This window comes from Physeter macrocephalus, chromosome 8, assembly GCF_002837175.3.
Source record: "Physeter macrocephalus isolate SW-GA chromosome 8, ASM283717v5, whole genome shotgun sequence".
NCBI lineage: Eukaryota > Metazoa > Chordata > Mammalia > Artiodactyla > Physeteridae > Physeter > Physeter macrocephalus.
The window spans coordinates 15,144,298-15,155,754 of NC_041221.1; the positions used below are offsets into that span (position 1 = coordinate 15,144,298).

Genomic DNA, 11,457 nt, shown 5'->3' on the forward strand with positions numbered 1-11,457 from the left:
TCCGGAGCCTGTGCTCCGCAACGGGAGAGGCCACAACAGTGAGAGGCCCGCGTACCGCAAAAAAAAAAAAAATGCTCCTCTATCACAATTCTGAGTCTGGAAACTGGTGGTTTGGTGAATTGGGTCAGCTCATTCTGAAAAAGGCAAGCAAGTTGTAAGAAGGGGGTGGGGAGCCTTGAGGCCAGATGCTATGAACTCCCCAAGTCCACCATCCAGCCTAACAGACTGGCCAGGCGTGGAACACGTGTGTGCCTGTGTGATGCCACCTCGTCCTTTGTCTTCTCGTGGGACCTGACAACATCATCACAGAGACACTAACACCGTGGAAAGGTTTCTTTCAAATGTATGACGACCTTGCCTTGTTTTTATTCCTGAGTGGTGTCTGCATCAGTGTTAGAACTGACAGATTGACTGAATTCTTACTGCTGTCACCTAACTTTTTAAGCCTATTCAAAGGTTTACTGTTTCTCTGAGTCCATATTTGCTGTTGATAACAGGAGCAGAAACAAGCAGCCCCGCTCTGGATTTAAAAGCACCAGTCGCCATCTTTCACACGTGTAACACTCGCAGAACTCATTATTGCCCCCCAAAAACCCATCTCCATAATAACAAGAATTTCTTCTCCAGGTTCAGTATCTCTTAGAGCCTTAGCACTTGCTGTGTCTTGGCCAACTGACACAAACTCACACTTGGTCTGCAGTCATGGTTTGTAAATGCAGCAGGACCAAGGCAAGCTGAGCACAGTTTTTCCTTCTGGAATACACAACACTGAAGTTGTTTCCTCTGGGTCCAAGTAGGATGTTCTACTCAATTTGTGAAAGCTCAGCAACACAATCCACCAGTAATTCTATTTTGTCATTGCGTTTCCACTCTTTTGTTGCAATTATTTTGGCTCTGTTTTGTTCTAATGAGTATCTATTACAAGGCATTATTTCAAATCCACTGCCAGTTGCAAACATTCGCAAGTAAATAAATACGTGTTCCTTCAATAAATTCTCCTGCATCATTTTTTTAAATAAATTTATTTTGTTTATTTATTTATTTATTTATGGCTGCATTGGGTCTTTGTTGCTGCACGTGGGCTTTCTCTTGTTGCGGTGAGCAGGGGCTACTCTTTGTTGTGGTGCACGGGCTTCTCATTGCGGTGGCTTCTCTTGTTGTGGAGCACGGACTCTAGGCACGCGGGCTTCAGTAGTTGTGGCACATGGGCTCAGTAGCTGTGGCCCGCGGGCTCTAGAGCACAGGCTCAGTTGTGGCATGAGGGCTTCATTAGTTGTGGCACATGGGCTCAGTAGCTGTGGCCCGCGGGCTCTAGAGCACAGGCTCAGTTGTGGCATGTGGGCTTCATTAGTTGTGGCGTGTGGGCTCAGTAGTTGTGGCTCACGGTCTCTAGAATGCAGGCTTAGTAGTTGTGGCATGTGGGCTTCAGTAGTTGTGGAGTGTGGGCTCAGTAGTTGTGGCTCACGGGCTCTAGAACGCAGGCTTAGTAGTTGTGGTGCACGGGCTTAGTTGCTCCTCCTGCATCATTTTTGTTGTTGCAAAGTCAGACATTTGACGGCTTTCTCCAAGTGCTCGTCTTTCTTAAAATGTTCAATCACTTCCTTTAGTTCTTCTTGCCTTCCTATAACAGACCAAAAGCTAGTATTCATTTTGTGTGTTTGAAAATCGAAATAGGGATCAAGAACCAAACTGGTTGCTAGGTCATCATTTTCAGAGTTCCTTGGTGGACATTCCAGAAGATGGTACATATCGACTCTGCTCTTCGCATCCTGAATTACAATAACCTCGCCTCTTGTGCTACCCTGGGGTCCCAAAGGCAGCAGCTGGCCTGGGGACGCCACATCCTGGGTCCCAAAGCCTCGTGTTCTGAGGCTTCGCTGCCACCTCTGGTGCCAGGCTGCCCTCCCCTCACGGCCCCAGAGCCTCACTGCCCTCTCCAAAGATGCATCTCCGCCCCCAGTGAACCGCTCAGACCCTGCCCGCGACTGGTGGAAGGACACGAAAAGGAGTGCCCTGGACCAGGCTGAATAGTGTCTTTTGATGCACAAATTTTTAAAATTTTCATGAAATCCAGTATGCCTATTTTTTTCTTTAGTTGCTTGTGCTTTTGGTGTCATAGTCAAGAAAACATTGCCAAATCCAGTATTGTGAAGAGTTGTGCCTTCTGTTTTCTTCTAGAAGTTTTATAAATTTAGGTCTTACACTTAAACCATGGATCCGTTTTGAGTTAATTTTTGTGTATGGTGTTAGGTAAGGTCCAACTTCATTCTTTAGAATGTGGATATCCAGTTATCTGGCACCATTTGTTGAAAAAGACTGTCTTTTCCCCCACTGAATGGTCATGACACCCTTGTTGAAAATTGTTTGATTACATACGTGAGGGTTATTTTCGGACTCTATTCTATTCCATTTGTCTATATGTCCCTTTATCCCAGTACCATACTGTTTTGATTAGTGTAGCTTTGTAGTAAGTTTTGAAATCAGGAAGTCTGTTCCTCAGTTTGTTCTTCTCTTTTAGAATTGTTTATGCTATTCAGGGTCTCTTGAGATTCTTTGCGAATTTTAGAGTGGTTTCTTCCATTTCTGCAAAAGTCATTATTGAGATTTCGATGGAGATTGCATTAAATCTGTGAATCACTTGGGGTAGTATTGACATCTTAATATTAATTCTTCCAATCCATAAACACAGAATATCTTTCCATTTATTTATATCTTCTTTAATTTCTCTCAGAAATGTTTTATATTTTTCAGTGAGTCTTTCACTTCTTTGGTAAAAATAATTCCTAAGTATTTTATTCTTTTGATGCATATGTAAATGGAATTGTTTTCTTATTTTCCTTTTTGTGTTATTCATTGTTAGTGAATAGAAATGCAACTGATTTTTGTGTGTTGACTTTGTTTCCTGCTACTTAGCTGAATTCATTTATTGTAACAGTTTCTTTTTGTGGACTCTTCAGGATTTTCTACCTATACAGTCATATTATCTGTGAACAAAGATAATTTTACTTCTTCCTTTACAGTTTGAATGCCTTTTATTTCTCTTTCTTGCCTAATTGCTCTGGCTAGGACTTCCGATACTCTGTTGAATAGAAATGGTGAAAGTGGACATCTTTGCTTTGCTCCTGACCTTAGAGGAAAAGTTTATAGTCTCTCACAATTGAGTATGATGTTAGTTGTGGGATTATTATAAATGGCTTTTATTATATTGAGGTAGTTTCCATCTATTCCTAGTTTGTTGAATTCTTTAATCATGAAAGGATATTGAATTTTATCAAAAGATTTTTCTGCATCAGTTGAGATGATCATGTGGGTTTTTCTTTCATTCTCTTAATGTGGTGTGTTACATTAATTGATTTTCATATGTTGAATCATCTTTGCATTCCAGGAATAAATCCCACTTGGTCATGATGTTTAATCCTTTTTCTATCCTGTTGAATTCTGTTTGCTAATATTTTGTTGATGATTTTTGTATCCATGTTGATAAGGGATATTGGCCTGTAGTTTTCTTTTCTTGTAGTGTCTTTGTCTGGCTTTGGTATCAGGGTAATGCTGACTTCATAGAATGAGTTTGGGGGTATTCCCTCCTCTTCAATTTTTTTGAAAAGTTTGACAAGTATTGATGTTAGTTCTATTTTAAGTGCTTCCTAGAATTCACCTGTAAAGCCATCAGGTCCAGGGCTTTTCTTTGACAGGAGATTTTCAATTACTGATTCAAACTCCTTACTAATTACAGGTCTATTCAGAATTTCTATTTCTTCATGGTATTGTCTTTGTAGGTTTTGTATTTCTAGGAATTTGTCCATTTCATCTAGGTTATCTAATTTGTTGGCAAACAACTGATTATAGTACTCTCTTATAATTCTTTTTATTTCTGTAGAATCAGTAGTAATTTCCCACTTTCATTTCTGATGTTAGTAATTTGAGTATTCTCTTTTTTTTCTTAGGCCATCTAGCTAAAGATTTGTCAGTGTTGTTGAGCTTTTTGAAGAATTGACTTTTGGTTTTATTGATTTTTCTCTATTGTTTTTCTATTATTTCATTTATCTCTGCTCTAGTATTTATTATTTCATTCCTTCTGCTAGCTGTTAATTTGTTCTTTTTCTAGTTCCTTAAGTTGTAAAGGTAAAGTTAGGTTGTTAATTTGAGATCTTTCTTGTTGTTTTATGTAAACATTTGTAGCTGTAAATTTTCTTCTTCATACTGCTTTTACTGTGTTTCATATGTTTGCTATGTCTTGTTTTCATTTTTATCAGTCTCTGAGTATTTTCTAATTTCCCTTGTGATTCTTCTTTGACCTATTCTATTGGTTGTTTAAGGGTGAGATGTTTAATTCCCACAATTTTGTGAATTTTTCAGTTTTCCTTCTGTTACTGACTTCTACTTTTTATGTTATTTTCTTTTTAAATTTATTGAGGCTTCCACTGTTGTTACTCTTCTTCTCATCATTGCAAGCCTCTCCCTCTCTGGTTGAATTGACTTCCAGGAGATTTAAAGGGCTGGCACCTTTCTTCCCCCATTCATTTTTCTCTTTTTCTCCTTTTGGGAGCCAGACATTGAAGATTATGACATTCAAAAGCAACTGCATATACAGGGGAAATTAGACAGGAACTGCACATGCCTGGGGGAAAGTGCAGGCTCAGGAAGGAAATGAGAAGACCTTACCTTTACTCCTTAGGCTGAACCTTGGCGCAGAGACAGCCTATGACAATCAAAAACAAAAAATAAAAATGAAAACAAACAAACAATCAAGAACAGCAAACCCTAGGGAAGGAGAAGAATCTGATTTCCAGAGTTACCATTTTAGATTCAAGTGTCCAGTTTTTAACAAAAATCAAAAGGCAGGGGGCTTCCCTGGTGGCGCAGTGGTTGAGAGTCCGCCTGCCGATGCAGGGGACACGGGTTCGTGCCCCGGTCCGGGAAGATCCCACGCGGCTGGGCCCGTGGGCCATGGCGGCTGGGCCTGCACGTCCGGAGCCTGTGCTCCGCGGCGGGAGAGGCCACAGCAGTGAGAGGCCCGCGTACCACAAAAAACAAAAAAAACAAATCAAAAAAAAAGGCAAAGGAACAGGAAAGTATGGCCCACTCAAAGGAAAAAATATAAACCAACCAAAACTGTCCCTGAAAAAGACCTGATGGTGGATCTACTAGACAAAGACTTTAACACAACCATCTTAAAGATGCTCAAGGAACTAAAGGAAGATGTGGAGAAAGTCAATAAAATAATGTATGAACAAAATAGAAATATCAATAAATAGAAAACCTAGGTAGAATGCAAAACGATGTAATAGAGCTGAAGAGTACAATGACTTTTAGTTATTTATTAGAGGCATGCAAAGGCCAGTTTGAGAAGACAGAAGAAAGTGTTAGTGATGTTGAAGATAAGACAATGGAAATTATGAGTCTGAGGAGCAGAAAGAAAAAAGATTAAAGAAAAGTGAACAGAACCTAAAGGACATGCATACTTGTTTTGGGAGTCCCATAAGAAGATGAGAGAGAAAGGGGCAGAGGAAATATGTGAGAAACTTCCCAAATTTGATGAATGACCTGAATATAAACATCCAAGACAAGTAGGATGAGCTCAAAAAGACTCACACTGATACACATTATAATCAAACTGTCAAAAGACAAAAACAAAAAGAGAATTTTGAAATCAGCAAGAGAGAAGTGACTTATCCTATCCAAGGGATTCTCAATAGTATTACCAGAAGATTTCTCGTCAGAAACTTTGGAGACCAGAGGCAGGTGGTTGATATATTCAAAATGCTAAAAGGAAAAAAAAAAAACGTTGCCTGAAAATTCTATATCCAGCCTAATTGTCCCCCAAAAGTGAGGGCAAACTTAAAACATTCCCAGATTAAAAAAAAAAAAAATTCCCAGATAAACAAAAGCTGAAAGAGTCCATTACTGCTAGACCTGCCCTGTAAGAAATGCTCAAGAGGGTCCTGCAGGTGAAATGAAAGGACACTAGATAGTAACTTGAAGTCATATGAAAATATGAAGCTCTCAGTAAAGGTAAACACATGAGCAATTATAAAGCTATTATTATTATAACAATAATTATTGTAACAATGGCATGTAACTTGCTTTTTTTCCTACATGATTTGAAAGACTAATACATTTTTTTAAATTATTAATCTAATATATACCCAAGAGTGGAATTGCTGGGTCATATGGTAGTTGTACTTTTAGTTTTTTGAGAAACCTCCATATTGTTTTCCACAAAGGATGCACCAACTTACATTCCCATCAACAGTGCATGAGGGTTCCCTTTTCTTCACATCCTCACCAACATTTGTCATTTGTGTTGTTTTTGATGATAGCCATTCTGACAGGTGTGAGGTGATATCTCATTGTAGTTTTGATTTGCAATTCCCTGATGATTAGCAATGTTGAGCATCTTTTCCTGTGCCTGTTGGCCATTTCCTCTTTGGAAAAATGTCTCTTCAGTTCTTCTGCCCATTTTTTTTTGTAATTGCTTCACAATACCATGTTAGTTTCTGTTGCACAAAAAAGTGAATCAGCCATATGCATACACGTGTCCCCATATCCCCTCCCTCTGGAGCCTCCCTTCCATCCTCCCTATCCCACCCCTCTGGGTTATCGCAAGGCACAGAGCCGATCTCCCTGTGCTATGCTGCTGCTTCCCACCAGCCAAAGATTTTACATTCGGTAATGTGTATATGCTGATGCTACTCTCACTTCGCCCCAGCTTCACCCTCCTACCCAATGTCCTCAAGTCCATTCTCTATACCTACTTCTTTATTCCTGCCCTGCAACTATGTTCGTCTGTACCTTTTTTTTTTTTAGATTCCATGTATCTGCGTTAGCATATGGTATTCGTTTTTCTCCTTCTGACTTACTTCACTCTGTATGACAGACTCTAGGTCCATCCACCTCACTACAAATAACTCAATTTCGTTTCTTTTTATGGCTGAGTAATATTCCATTGTATATCTGTGTCACATCTTCTTTATCCATTCGTCTGTTGATGGACATTTAGGTTGGTTCCATGTCCTGGCTATTGTAAATAGTGCTGCAATGAACATTGTGGTGCATGTCTCTTTTTGAATTATGGTTTTCTCAGGGTATATGCCCAGTAGTGGGATTGCTGGGTCATATGGTAGTTCTAGTTCTACTTTTTTAAGGAACCTCCATGCTGTTATCCACAGTGGTTGTATCAATTTACAGTCCCACCAACAGTGTAGGAGGGTTCCCTTTTCACCACACCCTTTCCAGCATTTATTGTTTCTAGCTTTTTTGATAATGGCCATTCTGACTGGTGTGAGGTGATACCTCATTGTAGTTTTGATTCGCATTTCTCTAATAATTAGTGATGTCGAGCATCTTTTCATGTGCTTCTTGGCCATCTGTATGTCTTCCTTGGTGAAATCTGCCCACTTTTTAAATGGGTTGTTTGTGTTTTTGATGTTGAGTTGTATGAGCTGTTTATATATGTTGGATATTAACACCTTATTGGTCATATCATTTGCAACTACTTTTTTAAGGAACCTCCATGCTGTTATCCACAGTGGTTGTATCAATTTACAGTCCCACCAACAGTGTAGGAGGGTTCCCTTTTCACCACACCCTTTCCAGCATTTATTGTTTCTAGCTTTTTTGATAATGGCCATTCTGACTGGTGTGAGGTGATACCTCATTGTAGTTTTGATTCGCATTTCTCTAATAATTAGTGATGTCGAGCATCTTTTCATGTGCTTCTTGGCCATCTGTATGTCTTCCTTGGTGAAATCTGCCCACTTTTTAAATGGGTTGTTTGTGTTTTTGATGTTGAGTTGTATGAGCTGTTTATATATGTTGGATATTAACACCTTATTGGTCATATCATTTGCAAATATTTCTTCCCATTCAGTAGGTTGTCTTTTCGTTTTGTGGATGGTTTCCTTTGCTGTGCAAAAGCTTTTAAGTTTAATTAGGTTCCAGTTGTTTAATTTTGGTTTTATTTCCTTTGTTTTAGGAGAGAGAGCCAAAAAAATATTGCTGTGATTTATATCAAGGAGTGTTCTGCCCATGTTTTCCTCTAGGAGTTTTATGGAATCTGGTCTTACATTTAGGTCTTTAATCCACCTTGAGTTTATTTTTGTATGTAGTATTAGAGAATGTTCTAGTTTCACTATTTTACATTTAGCTGTCCAGTTTTCCCAGCACCACTTATTGAAGAGACTGTCCTTCTCCATTGTATATTCTTGCCTCCTTTGTTATAGATTAATTGACCATACGTGCATGGGTTTATTCACTGGGCTGTCTGTTCTTTTCCATTGATCTATGTGTCTGTTTTTGTGCCAGCACCATACTGTTTTGATTACTGTAGCTTTGTAGTATAGTCTGAAGTCAGGGTGCATGATTCGTCCAGCTCTGTTCTTCTTAAAACTAGCATTATTGTAACTCCACATTTTGTTTTCTACACAATTTAAGGGACCAATGCATTAAAAATAATATTTGCTTGTGTTTTGGGACACAAAATGTGTAAAGATGTAATTTTGTGACATCAATAACTGAAAGGGATAGGGAGGGAGCTTTTAAAGAAGCAGATTTTTTGTGTGTTGTTGAAGTTAAACTGGCATAAATTCAGATTATATTGTTATAACTTTAGAATGTTAAATGTAATCCCATGGTAACCATAAAGAAAGTACCAAAAGAATATGCACAAAAAGAAATGAGGAAGGGATGTAAATGTTTTACAACAAAAAACATCAGCTGCGCACAAAAGAAAACAGTAATGAGGAAATGAGGAACAAAAAAGCTGTAACTACATAGGAAACAAATAGCAAAACTACAGAAGTAAGTCTCTCCTTATCAGTAGTTACTTTAACTGTAAATGGGTTAAACTGTCCAAGCAAAAGACAGAGACTGGCAGAATGGATGTTTAAAAAATGAGATCCAACTATATGCTGTCTACAAAAGATTCATTTTAGAACCAAAGACACAAATAGGTTTGAAGTGAATGGATGGAAAATGTTATTCCATGCAAATAGGAACCAAAAGAGAGCAGGGGTAGCTATACTAACACCAGATTAAAATGGACTTTAAATCAAAAAGAGTTATAAGAGGCAAAGAAGGACCTTATATATTAATAAAAAGTTTAAAACAACAAACATACATTACACTTGTAAACATTTACACAATAATAGGCCATCAAAAATTTTAAACCTTAAGAATATGAAATCTTGATCATGCATTGGGAATATGGATGCCTGGCTCTTGGTATGTTTCCACTCTGCTCATGTTGTTTTGTTTTAACGAAGGTAATATGTGGGAGCCCAGTTATCATGAGTGTGGACTCAGAACCATGCTGCCTGGATTTGGATCTCAGCTATTATCTGAGCACCGAGGACAAGTTACCTGTCTCAGTCTCAGTTTCCTCATCTATGAAATGGGGATTATAATAGCACCAATGTGCTATCTGCGAGGACTCTTGTGAGGGTTAAAAGAAAAGACGTAGCATAGTGTCTGGTGCAGAGTAATCATAAGACATTTCACTGTCATTTCATCTTTCCTATTTCCTTCAAAGACTTTTTGGTCCATGTTTTACACTCAGTTACTTACTTCTCCTGGACTTTATTTGGGTGTACTGTGTGAGGTGGGATTACTTTATTTCTAATCACACAGTGACCCCTTTTCCCAGCCTTCTCTCAGTGCTCTGAAAAGCAGCCGTCTCATTTCCTCAGTTCTCATATGGTGCTATGCCACTGCTGTGTGGTCTTTTGGCCATTCCAGCACCAAAACCACTAATGCTTTATTACTGTAATTTTATTCCATTATTGCACTTGATAACACAAGTTTCATCACCCTTCATTTTTTATTTTTCTCAGCTACTCTTACTTTTTCTTCCAGGTAAATCTTAGATTCATTTTGTCAACACGTAATGGCAAAAAAAGCAAAAAGTTTTATTGGAAATTTTAATCAAAATTACATTCAATTATAGATTCAGTTAGAAATAACTGATATTCTGAAATATTGTGTCTCTCATCCAAAAACAAGGTTTGTCTCTCCACTGTGTTCCTTAGAAATTTTGGGACTTTTTTTCATAAGTCCTGCACATCCGTAGATTCTTATTAAGTTTATTCCTTGGATTTAAGTTGTTTTTCTTGCTAGTGTAAATAGTATTTTTTCCATTACGTTTTCTAATTGGTTGTTGCTGATAGAAGAAAATCTATAGATTTTTGTGTGTTTTTTTTTCTTATAATTGCCTCATTGAATACCCCTTTCTCTCTCCCCTAAACTTTGTTCAATTGATTTTATTGGATTTTCTAGGTAGACAGTCCCATCTTTAAGAAGGACAGTTCCTATCTCTTCCTTTCCAAGACTTACATTTTGTTTCTGTTTACTGTCTTGTTGCATTGGCTTCCAACACAACAGTGAATAATATAATGAGATCAACACTCTTTGTCTTTTTTATTTTTTATTTTTCGTACTCTAATGGTCATTCTTCAAGTGCAGGAGTTTTTAATCCAGAGTCAGTTCCATAGATGGACCCCCTGAATTAATGAGAACTATGATTTCTGTATATGAGTAATCTGTGCACATGTGTCAGGTGAAACTGTCCAGATTCTTAAAGGAGTCTGTGACCCACAAAGATAAGAACACCTATTTAGTTTTTGTGTATAATTTGACGGTGGCTGTTGATTTGAAATTTATATCCTTTATAATATTAATCCAACACCTAAGTTTCTTATGAGGTTTTACTTTTATAATGTTAATCCAACTCCTAAGTCTCTTGTGAGGCTTTGCCTTGCTTGTTTGTTTGTTGAACCACAAATGGATGTTTTGGGGCTCTTTTAGAGCAATTACACACATACCTCATTTTAATGCACTTCACTTCATTGCACCTTGCAGATGTTTTTGGTTTTTACAAATTGAAGGTTTGTGGCAACCCTGCATCGAGCAAGTTTATCAGCGCCATTTTTCCAACCACATTTGCTCACCTTATGTCTGTCACATTTGGGGAATTCTTGCAATATTTCAGACTTTTTCATTATTATCTTGTTATGGTGATCTGTGATCAGCAGTCTTTGATGTTACTACTACAACTCACTGAAGCCTCAGATAATGGCTAGCATTTTTTCTAGCAATAAGGTATTTTTAATTAAGTTATGTACATTGTTTTTTAAGACATAACACTATCGCACACAATAGACTACAGTATAGTGTAAACATAACTTTTACATGCACTGGAAAACCAAAAAAATTCCTGCAACTCCCTTTATTGCAATGTTTGCTCTATTATGGTGGTCTGGAACCAAATCCACAATATCTCTGAGGTGTGCCTATACATGATTTTCTTTTTTATATTAATGTGACTTACATTAATATGTTTCCTAATGTTGCATCATTGTATTTTTTTGTTGTTTTTTGTTGTTGTTGTTGTTGTTGTTGTTGTTGTTGTACGCGGGCCTCTCACTGTCGTGGCCTCTCGCGTTGCGGGGCACAGGCTCCGGA

The 11,457-nt window shown here is 38.0% G+C and overlaps 1 protein-coding gene and 1 pseudogene across 3 annotated transcripts in view; one reads left to right on the forward strand and one right to left on the reverse strand.

Moving 5' to 3' along the window:
- COL6A2 (collagen type VI alpha 2 chain) overlaps positions 1-11,457 on the forward strand; it is a 36,997-nt gene that overhangs the window by 3,720 nt on the left and 21,820 nt on the right. The gene's annotated exons all lie outside the window — the stretch shown is intronic.
- On the reverse strand, positions 38-1,049 carry LOC102986892 (histone-lysine N-methyltransferase KMT5B-like; annotated as a pseudogene).